The sequence below is a fragment of the Tauraco erythrolophus genome, chromosome 6, assembly GCF_009769465.1.
Source record: "Tauraco erythrolophus isolate bTauEry1 chromosome 6, bTauEry1.pri, whole genome shotgun sequence".
NCBI classification, from domain to species: domain Eukaryota; kingdom Metazoa; phylum Chordata; class Aves; order Musophagiformes; family Musophagidae; genus Tauraco; species Tauraco erythrolophus.
In genome coordinates, this window is record NC_141470.1 from 25156672 (window position 1) to 25171879 (window position 15208).

The following is a 15208-nucleotide window of genomic DNA, read 5'->3' on the forward strand; positions in this document are numbered from 1 at the left end:
TCAAAGTAATCCTTCTTTACTGATCTTTCACAATCACTAAAACATTGGAAGAGCATACAGACTGTGACAGAAAACGATAAAGTTAAGGCAATTGCCAGCTGAGGTGGATACAGCACCATATGTCCACCACATATATTTAGGCCTTACAGAGAAAATTAGGCAGCTTGTTAAAGTCACAGCATTGTGGCTGGACGTTGGAAGGACATACAACACTTCCCATCATTAAAGGAGGATATAATGTTCGGGGTCCTCAAATGCTTCTCATTTTTTCTGAAACAACCCTTCATTAGCATGTTTGTTTAAACAGTACAAACTGTCCTGTCCCCGCTGCGCAAGAGTGGCTGCAAGGGTTTGGTCACAGCTGCCCGCCTGTCACGATAAGCACTCAGATGTTACCTGCACAACATGTCTGCTTGCTTTGCTCTGGGAAAATAGGATTTTTAAAGGGCCAGATTCCTGACTGGTGAAAAATGGAAATAGGTTCATAAAACCAGTGGTAGTAGGTGCAAAACTGTGCCTCTGTTTTAGTTCTTTAATTGCTTTCTGTAGAGTTTTATTTCTGCTTGCAGGACATTTTTGTTCAAGGGTAGAAGGATTCTGGAAATCAGTGTTTGTAACGGAAATTGTGACTTGGCTTCAGTGTTAGTCTTGCTGACTGTCTTGCTGTCAGCTGAAAAAGCTGCACCTTAAGAAACACGATGACAAATCTGTATCTACAGTGAAACACAAAAAAAGAAAACACGTGTGCAAATAATTACTTATAGAGTCCAGTATGGGACCAGAACTGCAAGAAACTTGAGGACGAAAGCTTTAAAACTCTTCTGTGCTGGACCCTGGAAGTAACAAACAATATTACCACGTTAATGACATTTAGTCTATACAGACAAACTTGACTGTCGCTACAGGACCATTTTGTGGAGTGTTCAAGGCCCTGACTTCAACAACTGCTCTAGAGAAAAACACAACGTTATTTTTGCTTTGCATTCAGCTGCAGTTCAGTTAAATTGCATGCTCTGTGTTTGCTGAGGGACATCCCGCCAAGTGAGCGCACCTGTGTGCAGGCGAGCCCAGCGCAGCCCCTGCACCTGCTGCAAGGACACACCTGAGGAAGAGCTCCGCTGCTTTTGCTCCAAAAGGAAGCACGGACTTGGAAAAGACAGTTGTTGGAGGTCTTGCTGCTTTGCGTGGAGCTCCAGCGGGATGTTTTTGACCCAGAAAGATGGAGTTGCATGCGGTTTCAGAGGAGAGAAAACAGCTGCGCCACCCAGAGAGGCTGCTGGTAGGTGACGAGGCTGAATTAAGGGGGGGGCAGTAAAACCAACCCTCTTGTAATCCCTAGAGTGAAAGTGGATTGTTTTGCTTTTAACTTTTGATACCGCTTTTCGCGGCCAGCGCTTCTCCGTGCGTACGGGCGACGGGCAGGGGGTGAGGTTTCTCCTCCCCGCCGCACGGCCAGGCAGGGAGGCGCGGGGCGCCGGAGCGCGAACCGGCCCGAGGACAGCTTCCCCGGGCACCGTGCCTGCTCGCCCGGCTCTAGGAGCGGGCTGGCAGCCTTCCGAGGGGCCCGGGCACCGAGGGCTGTAGCCAGCAAACTGCCCTTCGTGCGGCCCCGGTGAATCTGGACGAAGGTCGCACGATGGCGCCGGCGGGCGGCCGCGAGCCGCCGGGAGCGGGGCGGCCCCTGCGGGCGGTCGGTGCTGCGCGTTGAACTCCGTTAGTCTGTGAGCGCTTGAAACGGGGCTTCGGCGTCGTGTATAAGCGCAGCCCACGTTAAACTCGAAGTGCTGAGGGTGGTTTCTAGTCCGCGATTCGGCTTCCCTTTTTAACGCCCTTTTGCCGTGACGCTGTAAGCAAGCTTCCCTTGAAGGGATTGACGACGTAAGCGCCTCAATTTCTAAGAGTAATGAAAAGCACTTAATCATAGCTTTAAAGCAAAGCTTTCCTGTGTTGTTTGTCATTACACAAAGACGTGGTAATAACAACATGCCCAGTGGTAGTTTTTGGAGTATCCCGAATTTGTCTGGTGGTAGTACATGATGAAAAGTGTTTCCTGGGGGAGAAAAGGCCTTCTGTCTTGTTTACTTTTAATTCTTTAACAGACTTGAGAGAGGAGAAAGCTAAGTATAGAAGGTTAGGTTCTTCCCTTCGCTCCCCAAAAAAGGTTTTTTTCCTCACAAGAAAGAGAAGAAACTCCCGATGGACAGTTTGAATAGGTGGTTCAGTCTAAGCAGGAAGCCTATGAGGAATTGGCTGAATTCAGACTCTACGAAAACACTAAACCCAAGAAACTCCAGCTATAGTAGTTTTATTCCTGTCCTTATTCTCTTCATTAATGTAGATATGGCCTACAAGGCAAATTAATACCATGCCTTAGTCTTTATGAGGGATCTTGATCCCAAATGTAGGGACCTACAGCAGAGGGGCAATGAGGTTATAAAATTATTACATCTGAAGTAAAACTAATTTCAGAGCTGGATGGTAGAGCTGGGGAGGAGGATGTGAGGAGTTGTTTCAAGCCTGGTCTAAAGTGAGGATAGCTTAAAAAAAAAAAAAATAATCTAGAGTTATGACTGCCAGAGGAACACCTAAAGCAGCCTTCTGATGTGAGGAACATGCCAAAAAATGTGGCCAGTTAATGGCGTCCACTCAATTTTTGAAAATAATCTGGGTTGCTGCGTCTGAACCAACTTTCCTGTCATCCTTAGAGAATCTATTCCAACTCTAAAACCTTATTTTAAGAATTAACTCAACATTTCAAAGCAAGCTGTTGGAATTTCAGTGGTGCTGTAATTGGCCATCTGCTATTTTTCTAATTCTAGCTTATGTTTGCATAAATCTGGCTCATTTTCACAGAAATATGTTCTAGGACTTGCATGTTCTGTCACTGTATGATCCTTGTGGTTTTATTCTTAGATTGCGTGGGTCCTTGGGGATGGGGGTCTCAGCACTGAAAAGGTTTCTGAAGTCTGTTCTCACCCTTTTTGCAAACTCAAGAATTGGTTCTAAATAGCACGTTTTATTATTCTGAAAGGAAAGTGAGAGGAGGATCAGTCATGCTAATCTCTGCTTGATTCTGTGTAGCTTTTGATGATTTGACTTCCAGAAAGAGCATTCTGCTATCACAAACACACTGCTGTAAAAAAAAAAAAAAGGATATGCTCTGGGTTTTCTTTCTCTCTTTTTTAGATGTTGTTGCTGTTATGAAAGCATGAACTGCATAACTGATGGGCAAATTTCCAAAATGTATGAATGCTTAGCAAGGTTAACATTCCAGAGTAATAACAACATAGAGCACATCTTGATTCTGGTTAACCTAACAGTTGTCAAGAGTTGAGTCTCCTCTACATTCCAGGTTATTGTAATAATTTCCTGTATTTCTGGAAGATTTGCACGTACCATCTTTGAAGTTGGTTTTCTCACTACTCTATCCAATTAGATATGGGCTTATGTTCTACTAGTTGCACTGAAGTTTCACACAAACAATAGAAATATTTGGATCTGAATCCTTCCCTGGTGTGTTACGCCCAGTCCTTTGGCATCTAAGTCCAGGTCACTTTTGTCCCTGACTTTTGGATCACCTACTCTTAGTGTAACTTAAGTCTACTGTAACATTACTTTCTTTACCAGAGAAATAGCTTCATGAAGTGCTGCAGGAAGAACATGCTTTTTTACAAGCAGAACACATAATCCTGTTTCCAGTCACACAGTTAATGTACTTTGGGGCTGCCTGAGAACAGAATCGCAGCCATAAGAGAGCCAGAGAAGGATCTGTTTTAACTGTTGTACTATTAAGGACTAGGTACATTATGTGTGAATGCTATTAATAGTTAAAAAGCAATTTAATATAAAGCTTTGTTGTACAATGAAGCAAAACAAACATGTTTTCTTCCTCCCCTTCACAAAACCAAAGCTGGTTATCTGGACACTTCTAAAATGAGCTGGTATTAGGGAACTCCTTGAAGAAAAATTAAATGTGAGGTAACTAATAGAGTTATTCCAAGCACAGTTAAGCTGGAATACTTATGCCATAAGAGAGTACTGAAATCACTTGACTGTTACAGGCTTACATGATAAATGTACATCATGAGTGCACTTCTTGTCTTGCTGTAAACCTGTAGCCAACGCTGTACCTGCAAAAACACACCATTTCACACCCAAAAAGGTAAACTGTTGCTTTATTTGTAAGCTAGTACCTGAGATTGCCGTGTAACTTACACCCACTCCCTGATGGGCGGAGCTTGTTTTCCTCCTGTCTAGTATATGAAGAAGTAGCCTGGTTACAGAGCAGTTGAGTCCACACAGTTCCACAGAAGCTGAGATTTTGCTGCTATGGCTTTTGTGGATGCTTGTCACCATACGGTCTCTTTTGCAATAGCTCCAGTGCATGGCTGACTCTGCAGCGAGTCGACTCAGAGAGCTGAACTGTCAGCCAGAAATCCTCCTGATCTCACTCCTTGTTGGGTTAGACAGGTGCCAGTTCTAGAAAAAGAGCTGACATGCATAGCCTGGGGTAGGCAGTTCCTGCATTCAGACATCTATATGTGCCCTAAATGTTGTCATCTGAACAAGGGATAATCAGACTAAGATGGAAGAGAGGCAACTGAGATGGTCGATAAAGAATGCTTGCTGACTGTCCTCTACTACAACTAGATGCATCAGGTGGTGGAAGGTTGGGAGAAAGAGACAGAACTAAGGAGGGAGGCTACTCTGTGCATATGCATTGAACTAATTTGTCAGAGGTTGTGTCTTCTCTACATTCCAGGTTACTTTAATAATTTCCTGTGCTTCTGGGAGATTCAGTTAGGGATGTAGGACACCATAGCACCACGTTTGACTTAGGGACTCTGCCTACTGTAAATCTCTGAAGGCTGGAAGAATATTTTGGAGGAAAAAAAAAAATTCTGTTATATGCTCCATACATGCACTTTCTGGGCTATTTGCTGTTGACTGCTGTAGAGAACAGGTACTAAGTCAAACAAAGACTTGTTCGACCTGTGTTGTTCAGACACAGTGTGTTAAACACTTAGTGGGCTTAGGAAAGGAGTCAAGACTCCCAGGAGTTCTATTGCCTTACTCATAGATGATCTCCTGTAGTACCCTGGGTATATGCAGGTATAATGCCAGGGGCTCCTTTTGTACCCTGCTGCAATTAACACCTGCTGGATTTTAATCCTCTGGAGTGCTGAGTGCGCTTTGTCTAGGGATAAGTAATCTCTGTACTTCAGGCATCTAAAATAAAGTAGGTGACTGTAGGTGCTATAAAGGAAGCAAACCTTGGCTGCAAGAAAGAAACTGATTCAGTCTGTGTTTTCTTTCCCAGTACTACACTCCTGACTTTTTTTGAGGGTCATATGTGACACAGTGCCTGTGCTTTATATATGGATGTGTGTACAGGCAAGCATGTGGGTGGTGAGGTGCAGAATAAAATAATACTAAAACATACAATTTTGAAACGTACTTCTCAGTAGTACTTAGCACCCAGTTGGAATAGTGCAAAACCAAAAAACTTTGAGATAAATGAAAGCAAACATGAAATGAGAAGAGCAGCCTGCCAAATGCTGCTCAATTGGCCTCTTTGGCAAGGTGATTTCTGTAGGTGTTGACTTTTCAGAAACTATTTTGAAAGAAGCTGGCGTTTTGGTTAGCAAATGCAAGGAGCACAAATACTTGCAGTCAGCAGAAGGTTTGCAGTGTCAGGCTACCTTACAGAGGAGCAAAGAATTCAGTGCTATTTATATTCCTGTCCATTTGTGAATTTTCAAGTGCTTTGCACCATTTAAGTCCAAGTATTGCCAGATGTTGAATATTTTCAACTACCAGTGAAGTCACTGGGATGTGAGGTCAATTAGGACATAATGAGATGTTGAGCTCATAAGGTCAGCCCTGGCCTGGCTCTTCAGAGGAGATTCTACTGAAACACAATGGTGTTAATTTAGTCCTCATCTTCTCTCATATTTGTTATAAAAGGCTACTACCGAAGTGGAGAAAATCTGTACAGGTGAGTATTAGGCAAAGGAGAATGGCTATTAAAGAGCGGTTATTGTTAGCATCGTCTTGGACACCAGTACAGTCTGGATTAGTATAGGCATGTTATGATTAATGGCCTTATCAAAACTCAGAAGACTTACAGATTTTACACAAAGGAATGCAATATCCGCCACCACCACCGAACTTAATAACAAGGCAAAACACAAAACAGTGTTTGATGTTGTTAATAAAATCTATCATGGGATGCAGAAAAGTATTTGCAACTGCATCAGTCCTTGAGGAAAAAGCAGATAAGACAGCTGTGGTGATAGAATAGATAATACATTAAAGAAAAATTAACATATCTTTGGGGATCTTTTTAGCAGGAGGTGAAGACACGTTTTTCTTCATGAGGGGACACTGCAGTTGTCTGAAAGCATGAAGAACATCATGGTTAGAAATCTGTACTCTTAAAGCAAGCATTCTTAAAATAGGCCCCCTCACAGGTGCCTGTGTGTTTTACGTAACCAGTGCTAATTGTTCAAACAGCAGTTTCAGCTGCAGTTGTGTTTTCACCTTTGTGTTGGCTAATGACTCCCTATAAAGAATGCACCTGCTATTTTCCTCATCTATTTCAGCTAATAATATCCTACAGTAGCGAAAATGCAGTGAGTGTTCAGGTCCTTACTTTTAACTAAACCATACTACTTAAATCTTCAGAACTTTGAGGCATTGTATTTTTGCCTTGCCTGAATAGTTGTCTGGCTTTGCCTTCCCTTGAGCACTGAATTACAAAAGTTTTGTGGTCTGTTCATTCTGTGCTGGCTTCATCCCCTTAAAAGATGGGCATGCTTTTGTTATTACATGATTGCACATACCTGTGAGATAGAAGACAATAGGCATACTGATCAAGTCATGCGAGTTATGAGGCACAAGTGTCAAACATTACATCTAAGACTAGCCCAAGATCATCTCTGGAAGGAGGACAATTTTAGGATCCTGCTGCTACAATCACTTACCAGATAAGTTGTACCCAAACTTGAAGAGAAAGTCTGTGCTGCCATGGGCATCAAATGAATAAACGTAGCATTGAGATAGAAGCACGCCTTTCAGTCACTTGAAATCTGGCACGATACAGAGAGGCAGAGATTGCAGAAAAGGCACAATGGTTGTCTTGCAAAGGTAGACAATGCAAAGTTGAGGGAAGCAGGAAGGTCTACAGTATGCAAGATGTCTACAGATTTTTGACCCCCCCCTCCCAATGCATTTCAAGTATCTAACATGAAAAATTTCCAGAATTCCCTGTGAGAAGTTCCTGCTGTTGTCCAAGTTCTTAGTACCATGATCACCATCTGTGTTAGTGCTGCTAATAATGATCACCATACAGATAGTGTCCTTGTCTTGAAGGAAGAAATTCACTCACCTCAGTTTGGCTAATAGTACAGGTACGATTAAGTCAGGAAGCAAATATTTTTGAGCCCAATATTCTTGTAAGGATGCAGTCTGCTTGGTCTCATGGCTTTGGGAATTCATGAGATCATCTCGATTGTGTTAGAGGTCCATTTCCAGTGTTTCTTCCGTCAGCAAATTGGTGATATTCTGTCCTTCCTAACACTGTAAACTGACACTTAAACATCTAGTTCTTATCTTATTAATGAGGAGATATTTTCATTGCTGCAACTGAATGACTTAAAATAATTGAGAGCTCACTGGGCACATGGCCAAAGCTCTGAGCTGGAAAAATCAAATTACTTATGGATTTTTCTCCTTATTCAGCCTACTTGAACCACCTACTGATGCAAGGCCTGGAGGTCACAGGTTGTCATAAAGCTGAATGAGAGATTATTTGAGATTAATCTCATCAAGTTAGCTTAGATTCATACAAAACTGTGGTATATTCCCTTACCTCAGCTAATCTCATCTTTCTATAGAGCTTTCTAAGCTCATCCTTCTTTTTTCTACTTCCTGTTTTTGTCATTCTGAACCATCCAGTTGCAGAGGACTTGCAGAAGGAGTACACAATGGGTTTTGTTTTGAACAAGAAGCCTCACAACTAATTGGTAACAGCCAACCATGCTCTATCAGGATGCGGGCTACATCTGTTGGTTGCTTCATGAAACATTTCTGGGATCTGTTCACTGACTTCTGCGATGCCTGCCAGAAAAAAAAAGTGTAAAATGCTTCTAAGGTCCTGAAGAATGCAGGTTAGCTGGGTGTGGTAGGATCCATTTCACTGCATGTCTGAAGGAGGAACCGTCTGTCTGATAGTAACCATGTTTCTCTGAGGCAGTGAAGTCATGCACCTCTGTTACTCAGGCTTGAAGAGATCTCTGCAGCCAGAAGCTGGGTTCTAGCTGGAGTAGTGAATGATACCAAGGTTGCTTCAATTCTTAGACTGTTACCATTAGCACAAGAAGGAGCAGGGTATGGGAGCTGTGTGCTGACCTGAAAATGAAACGCGTGGATGTTCTCGCTTGATTTGCTTACTCTGCCATAAGTGTGGTTTTAATGATTTTTTTAGTATGGCACTGTTAAACATAGCACATATGCCCATCAGCATAACTCTCTCTCATTCTCTTCCAATTCTCCTGATTATTTTTCAGGAGGTTATTAAAAATTTCTGAAAGGAAAACACACCTGCTAGGTGAAGACAGATTATTCAAATGTCAGGAGAGAACCTCCTCCATATGTACTGTAAGAAAAGCAAAGAGTCTTAAAATAGACTTTTGTGACTTGCATAGTAATTGAAATACAGTTTACTAGGGAGGCAGCATCAATGCCTTGTCTGATGGCCCTGGATGAAGAAATGGTGTAGCAAAGTGCTTCAATTACTGCTTGAAGAGTATAATCTGTGTCAGTCGGATGGAGAACACATTATGCACCCTCTTTCTTACCATCTGCCCAACAATCAGCTGAACTTAATCTGCAAGTGATAGAAAAGCAGCCTTCAGTAACTTGAGAACATGACGTTTATCACATTTAATATCTACTGAAGAAAATGTCTGTTAATAAAAGGGTGCTGAGTCTAGCACTAAAATAATAATGGAGAAGTTCTTTGGGTTTCTGTCTTCATTTTAATATAAAACCGTCAATGAAATGCTATTATCTTGCTTGTCAATGTGTAATTGTCTTTTAATTATTGGCTGCTAAGTAGTAATTTTTTCACGTTTACTGGTTTCAAAGGCAAAATCTTTTCGTAAGACTTTCCCAGCCTGGAGGAAGTGAAACTGTTTCACTGTCTTAAACTGTAGTTGTGTCTTAGGTGCATCTTGTGTTCACCACAGTGAATTAATTGTGTTGCGTGATGATGAATGAAGGTACATGCACAGACTTTAGTCGTTGCCATATCATAACGTCAAAACTGAGGTATTTCAGCTGATTAATTTGGAGTGGGAGGGAAGGATGAGGGAGGAGCCCACGTTGATTTTATGATTGTCAGCTATGGCTGTCTTGTGAAGGGATGGAAAGTGATGGTAAGAGCAGTCATCAGTCTAACTGGTGGATACGTGCTTCTGCTTTACAAGCGTGCCGTGTTACCTGTAGTATACTTAGATGGTTAATGCCATCCTGGGCTTAGCTGAGGCTTGGTTTTGTTTGTTGTTTTGTTTTGTTTTTTTTAAATTTTATTTCAGGAGGTAAATTCCATTTTTTTTCTGTAAGCTAGTTTTTCTTTGGCGGCTTCACAAATGAAAACTAAGCCTTGATGTCTAGGATCAGATTCCCTTTGATACATAAACACAAAATCAGATCCTAAAAGGCAGGGAAGTCATGCTGTCTATCCCACTATTGTGTGCAAGGAAGGTATTTCAAAGACTTTCTATTACAATTTACAGAAGAAAAGTATTTTTTTGCTAAAATCTTCATAAGATGACAACACTAACCAGTCAAATCCTTGAATTATTTTAATGAGAATTTAGTTGACCATGAATGAACATTCCACATGGCGATCAGTGCTTTTACAAGTCACTCACCAAGACTAGCAATGTGCTTCTGCTGGTGCTGGATCCAACTGCAAACATTGCTATAAGCTTCAGGCTCTTAAGAGGCTAGGAACCCAAGACTTTCGGAGGACTTTTTTTCCTGAAAAACACTTGGACTCTCTTGATGAGTCGATTTTTTTTTTTTTAGAGCATAGTGTTGACAACAGGCTTAGCTACATTAAAATCAATTGAATATACTGGGAAAATTTCAGAACATAGTATATGCCGTTGACTTTGAGCAATCTAAAAAGTTTTCTTTTTAAAAAATATTATTAAATAATGTTCTTGCCAGCTGTTTGGAACTTTGTGATACTAACTCATGCTTCATGAGCTTTTTCAGTAGTTGAGTGAACTTTGTGACTAGTTTTCATTTGTTCTTTTTCTGTCTAGAACTGCATATGCAATGATGAAAAGACAACAAAATTAATAAAAATCCTGAGAGAAATGGTGGCTTTCAGCAGCTCATGTTAAAATGTGCCAAAGGCCTTATCAAACTTCAGCTGTTAAGCTGTGGTATCTGAAAATTCTTACTTTGTTGTAGGCTGAAAACATAAAGCAACTTGTCTCTGTTGGATCTGAGAAAGGCTGACCCAGTACTGTGTGTTGGTTCTTTCCTGTGCGCTCTGGCTACAGCCGTGCTGGAGTAATCTACGTGTACATGAATGCAGGTGCACGCACACACAAGTACAAGTCTGTGCTCTGGGTCTGTGATAAGCACACGTGTTAACTGGAGCTACTGAAGTCTTCCCCTGCACAAGAGGAAACTTTCTCTTACAGAAAGAATTCCCTTTGCAACTTTTGCTTGTGTTATTACAGGTCATCTCTGTATCATAGTCACTTCTCAATATGGAAAAAAAGAAAGTGTAAACTTTTCTTTGTGAAGCTGAGATTCTTATTAACAGTCTTCCAGGTTGTTATGCCTGTCAAAAATGAACTGTAGAGGGAAGGGGGAAATCTTAAAATCAATATTGAGAGAGATCTAACTTGAGTGAAATCTAATTGGAGTGACATGTTCATTTTCCTATTTCTTTTAAATAAGAAGGGCAAAGTTTCTGTTGCAAGTAAAGAAAACTGAGTTGATCTATGCTGATTTGTCAGTTAGGGTCAGTCCTTACTGTGTGCATAAAATTAGTTCAAGGAACAAAGAGCTGGATACTCCATATCCTTTAGACTTGTTCTATGGTATACACATGCACTCAAAACACGAATATTCTTTATTTATGGCAAACAAAAGTAAAAAAGAATGCTTTGCTGCCTGAATGCATAGAATACCAAATACAACAAAAGCTAGGAGAAGCTACTTTTCTTTTTATAAGTAACTTTGATGTAGTCATATGCTTTTTCTGTTCTAATTCCTTGCAAGTTTTGTAAACCTTTTTTTGTTTGAGGGGGAGTAATAGCCACAGAAGGCATGCTTTAGTGTCACCTTTTTGCGTACTATGTTTTTTTGTAAGAGAGTCATGGTTTCAATCTACGACACTATAGGCTTTATCTGAAAGGGCATTTCATTAAAATCGGTTATTGGTATTTCTGAGCAATCTCAGATTTAACAATATATCAATTCTCTAACTGTCAGACAATCCTATTAGTTTGAAATAAGAAAACTTTCTATTTCCAACTGCAACTAGGAGAGAAAAGCAGCAATGTGTACGTAGATTTCATGTTTACATGTGGCTAGTGGAAACTGCCCTCTGGTAAAGATAGTGCTGTGAGATGAAGACTTTTCTTGTAACCAGAGAAGGACAAACATATAACCTTAACTTCCTGAATAGTACTTTTGTAGCTTAGTGATTGCAGAATCCCTCTCTTCATACTCGAGCTGTCTACTAAATATGTTTGGATTTTTTTTTTCTTTAATAGATGCAATAAAATTTACTGTCCGTGAAATTTCTTTATGAATGAATTCTGCTGCACTCAGAGAAAACTGTGTAAATATACACCCTCTAATTTACAGTCTTGCCAAACCTTTCATGTTTCAGCCCAACCAGCTTCAACCAGTTAATGAAATTATTGCTCTCTGATGCAGATTCATTGTGTTAGCCTACTGGAAAGAAAGCAGTCCAGTGAAATGCCCAGCAAAGCCCGACGGCAGTGATGCATGAATTAGTGGTGTTAAGCCTTCTTTAGCCTCCATCTGTATTCTCTTTCAGCTCTGCTAGATATTTATCTAGCAGGAAGAAAAAAATGCAGTTTTTGCCAATGGCATCTAGCAAAATTTCAGTAGGGGTTCTAGATTTCTACTGCCAGTGACACAAGTTAGAAGGTGGCATTTATATCAACTTCAGTGGTTCTTATATTTAAAGAACAACATTAGAGAGATAATTGCAGTTGCAGAGTTTGAGAGGTTCTCCCTGGTTGTTGTTGGTTTTTTTTTATTTGTCTCAACTTGGCATAGTAATTGCTATAGCAAGGTTTTATCTCATTTATCTGCCTAACTGGAACTCATTAAAACTCCTAGAACACTGAGGGAATTCTTAATGGTACTGGTGGAGGGAAGTGGACAAAGGGAAGGAGAGAGTGGAACAGATCAAGGATTTTAAGGGAAATCGTCTTCTTTCTGAAGGGAAGCTGAAAACAGAACCTCTAACCACTATTTCTTTGCTAATTCTAAAACTTTAGATAAGATTTTAGGTGTCAGAGCTCTCTTCTCTAGAAAAAATTATTTAACATTTAACAATACTACTATGCCATATATTAATCTTGTTTGGAGTATCATTCCTATAATAAGTGGGTTACAGTCAAAGATTTACATATGTAATAGGAAATAGTTGAATTCATGGTTTCTTACATATGTGAGGCTATCAAGTCTTCTATGGTAGGTGATAGAAACCTTCACTGTTAACATTAGAATAAAAAACAATAATAAAATTAATTCTGACCTCCCCCAAAGATGTAACCCTTTTGGTAATACAGTGTTTCTGCGTACGTGGTGGCTGAGGCTGGATCATGAGCTGGGGCCACTCACACCTGTTGTCCTTAGTGAGTGCTCTCAGAATAGCATCCACAAATATGTCAGAGTACTGAGTGGTATAATTAGTCTGAAATACTTACTATGGCCTCTGCAGTTTGGGATGTTTCTGCTGGCGTTCCTTCCACTGCTCTGTGAAAGCTCACAAACAGTGGAGGAAAATGTCCGCTGTTTTACGATTAGTATGGTCCATTCAGGTTAACAAGGCTGTGTCAGCCTTAAGATTTGTTTCTTAAGAATTTTACCCTCTCTCCCTCTCCTCTTCCACTATTTTTTTGAAACCTATCAACCTAATGGCATTAATGGACAATAATAAATAATGCATAAAAGATTCTGTTCATGCCAATACGATGGATTTGGCAAGAGCAATAGCAGTTGCAGTTAGTAGGGTTTTTCCAATATGCCATAATTGCTGTCATAGAAAAGCATGCTGTCTCCTTGCCCTTCAAAAAAAAAAAAAAAAAATTCCAACAAAACCCCCAAAAAAAACCCTTAACAACTGCTGCCCTTCTTTTCCCCCCACCCAATATAGTCAATGCAAACCCCTTCTAGCTCTGTACAAATAGTTATGCTCACTGGAGGATTCAAACAAATTTCAAGGAAACTTCACTGCTTTGTTGCTCTGAATATTCCGATCTGGACTGAATCTTGGCATAATGTGCACCTGCGTTGTCCATAAGAGGATAGTGGAGAGCGTCTGGCTCTTGGGGGGATTTGGAACTAGATGATCTTTGAGATCCTTTCCAACTTAAACCATTCTAAGATTCTATGATTTTTCTCTCCTCTGATCTTGATGCCACCTCTCTCTAATTGTTGTAGTTGGTGCTTCCTAATTGCTCCCCTGTCTATTAACAAAAGTGGAATTTATTTTTTTCTTTCTTTAATGAGTCTTGCTCTAGGAATTCCTGATCTCTTCCCATGAGCACTCTTTATACCTCAGTAAATACTTTGGAGGTTTCTGCTGTTGCCTTTAGACTTCAGTAAAGCCTTTCTCTGTTGTAGGGATAAATTTTTTCCTCAGCATTTCTTGAGATAGGCCCATTTAATAAGGGTTTCGTATATTTTCCTACTGCAACATCAAACCTCAGTGCTCCCTAAATTCCTGTCTAAAACCTGGAGAAGTTTTGCCCTCTTTATTTTTTTTCTTTCTTCTAGTTGTAAGCTCTGTCTTAAGGAAGCCTTATTCTTGTGCCCTGATGCCTATATACACTCATTCTCTCTAAATCAATAGCAGAAACTAAACTGAGCTGTTTGAGCCTCCGCTGCCTCAGGGAGAGGAGCCTGCTTTGATCAAAGCAGTGAGCAGGATCATCAATCCGTGAGGCATCATTAGGGAAGGACAGACAGGCGCACACACTAGGGAGGGTTTTACCGTAGTTATCTGATCCACATATCTTGCTTGGCAATCAAGTAGATTGGGATAGGCTCGGGAGAACCCCTGCTGTCTAAGGTGACCCCTTGTGTGGATTATGAGTGGCTGTATTGCTATAAAAGAAGTTGGAATTCAGCTCCTTGTCCAATACGCAAAACAAGGAAATAAACTTTATTTAACCTAATTAAACTCTCCCTGCAGAACAAGATGTATTCAACTTTGTAATATTCTCCAACACAGAAACAGTGCGAGAACTCTTTATTCTGTCTGATATGAAAGATATTCAATTTCTAGTTTGTGAAGATGGCTATGTCTTGATTTAGGATGTCCATTAAAGATGGCTTAAAGGTCGAAAGTGTATCCTTTAACTACCTGATTTCTTTTTATTTCACTGTAAGAATTTCAAGCACTTTAAGAAGTAACACAGCATTAGAAGTACCACTAAATTGGAAAAAACCTGTAAGTTAGTATGGTGTTAATCGAATCATATTTTGTTTATCTTTATTTATTTAAAATTAAAATGCCTTTTCCCCACAAAAAGGAATGCTTTGTGTTGAAAAGCTTGGGGGAGAAGGTTTTCAACACCTAGTTTTTCATCAAAGGCTTTAAAATCAGATTTGAGACTAATGCTTTTCATCTTTGCTGAAACTGTCCCAGGGAAGAAATTAATATTTCTAGATGAGCTATTTATTGTATTTGTGCTGCATAGTACACGTGAATTAGTTCAAAATATTTTCTACTCCCTATTGTCCAAAGTAGTAATATTCTCTAGCCTTTGATGAACAAAGTGACATTTTGTCTCACTATGGCAGTGCTAATGATAAAATTTTGATCTGTTAGCCAGATCAAATAAGCTGATTTCATTGCACATACCCACGTATCAGAGGAGAAAGAGAATTCTTTCTTTCTTGCTGCTGGATT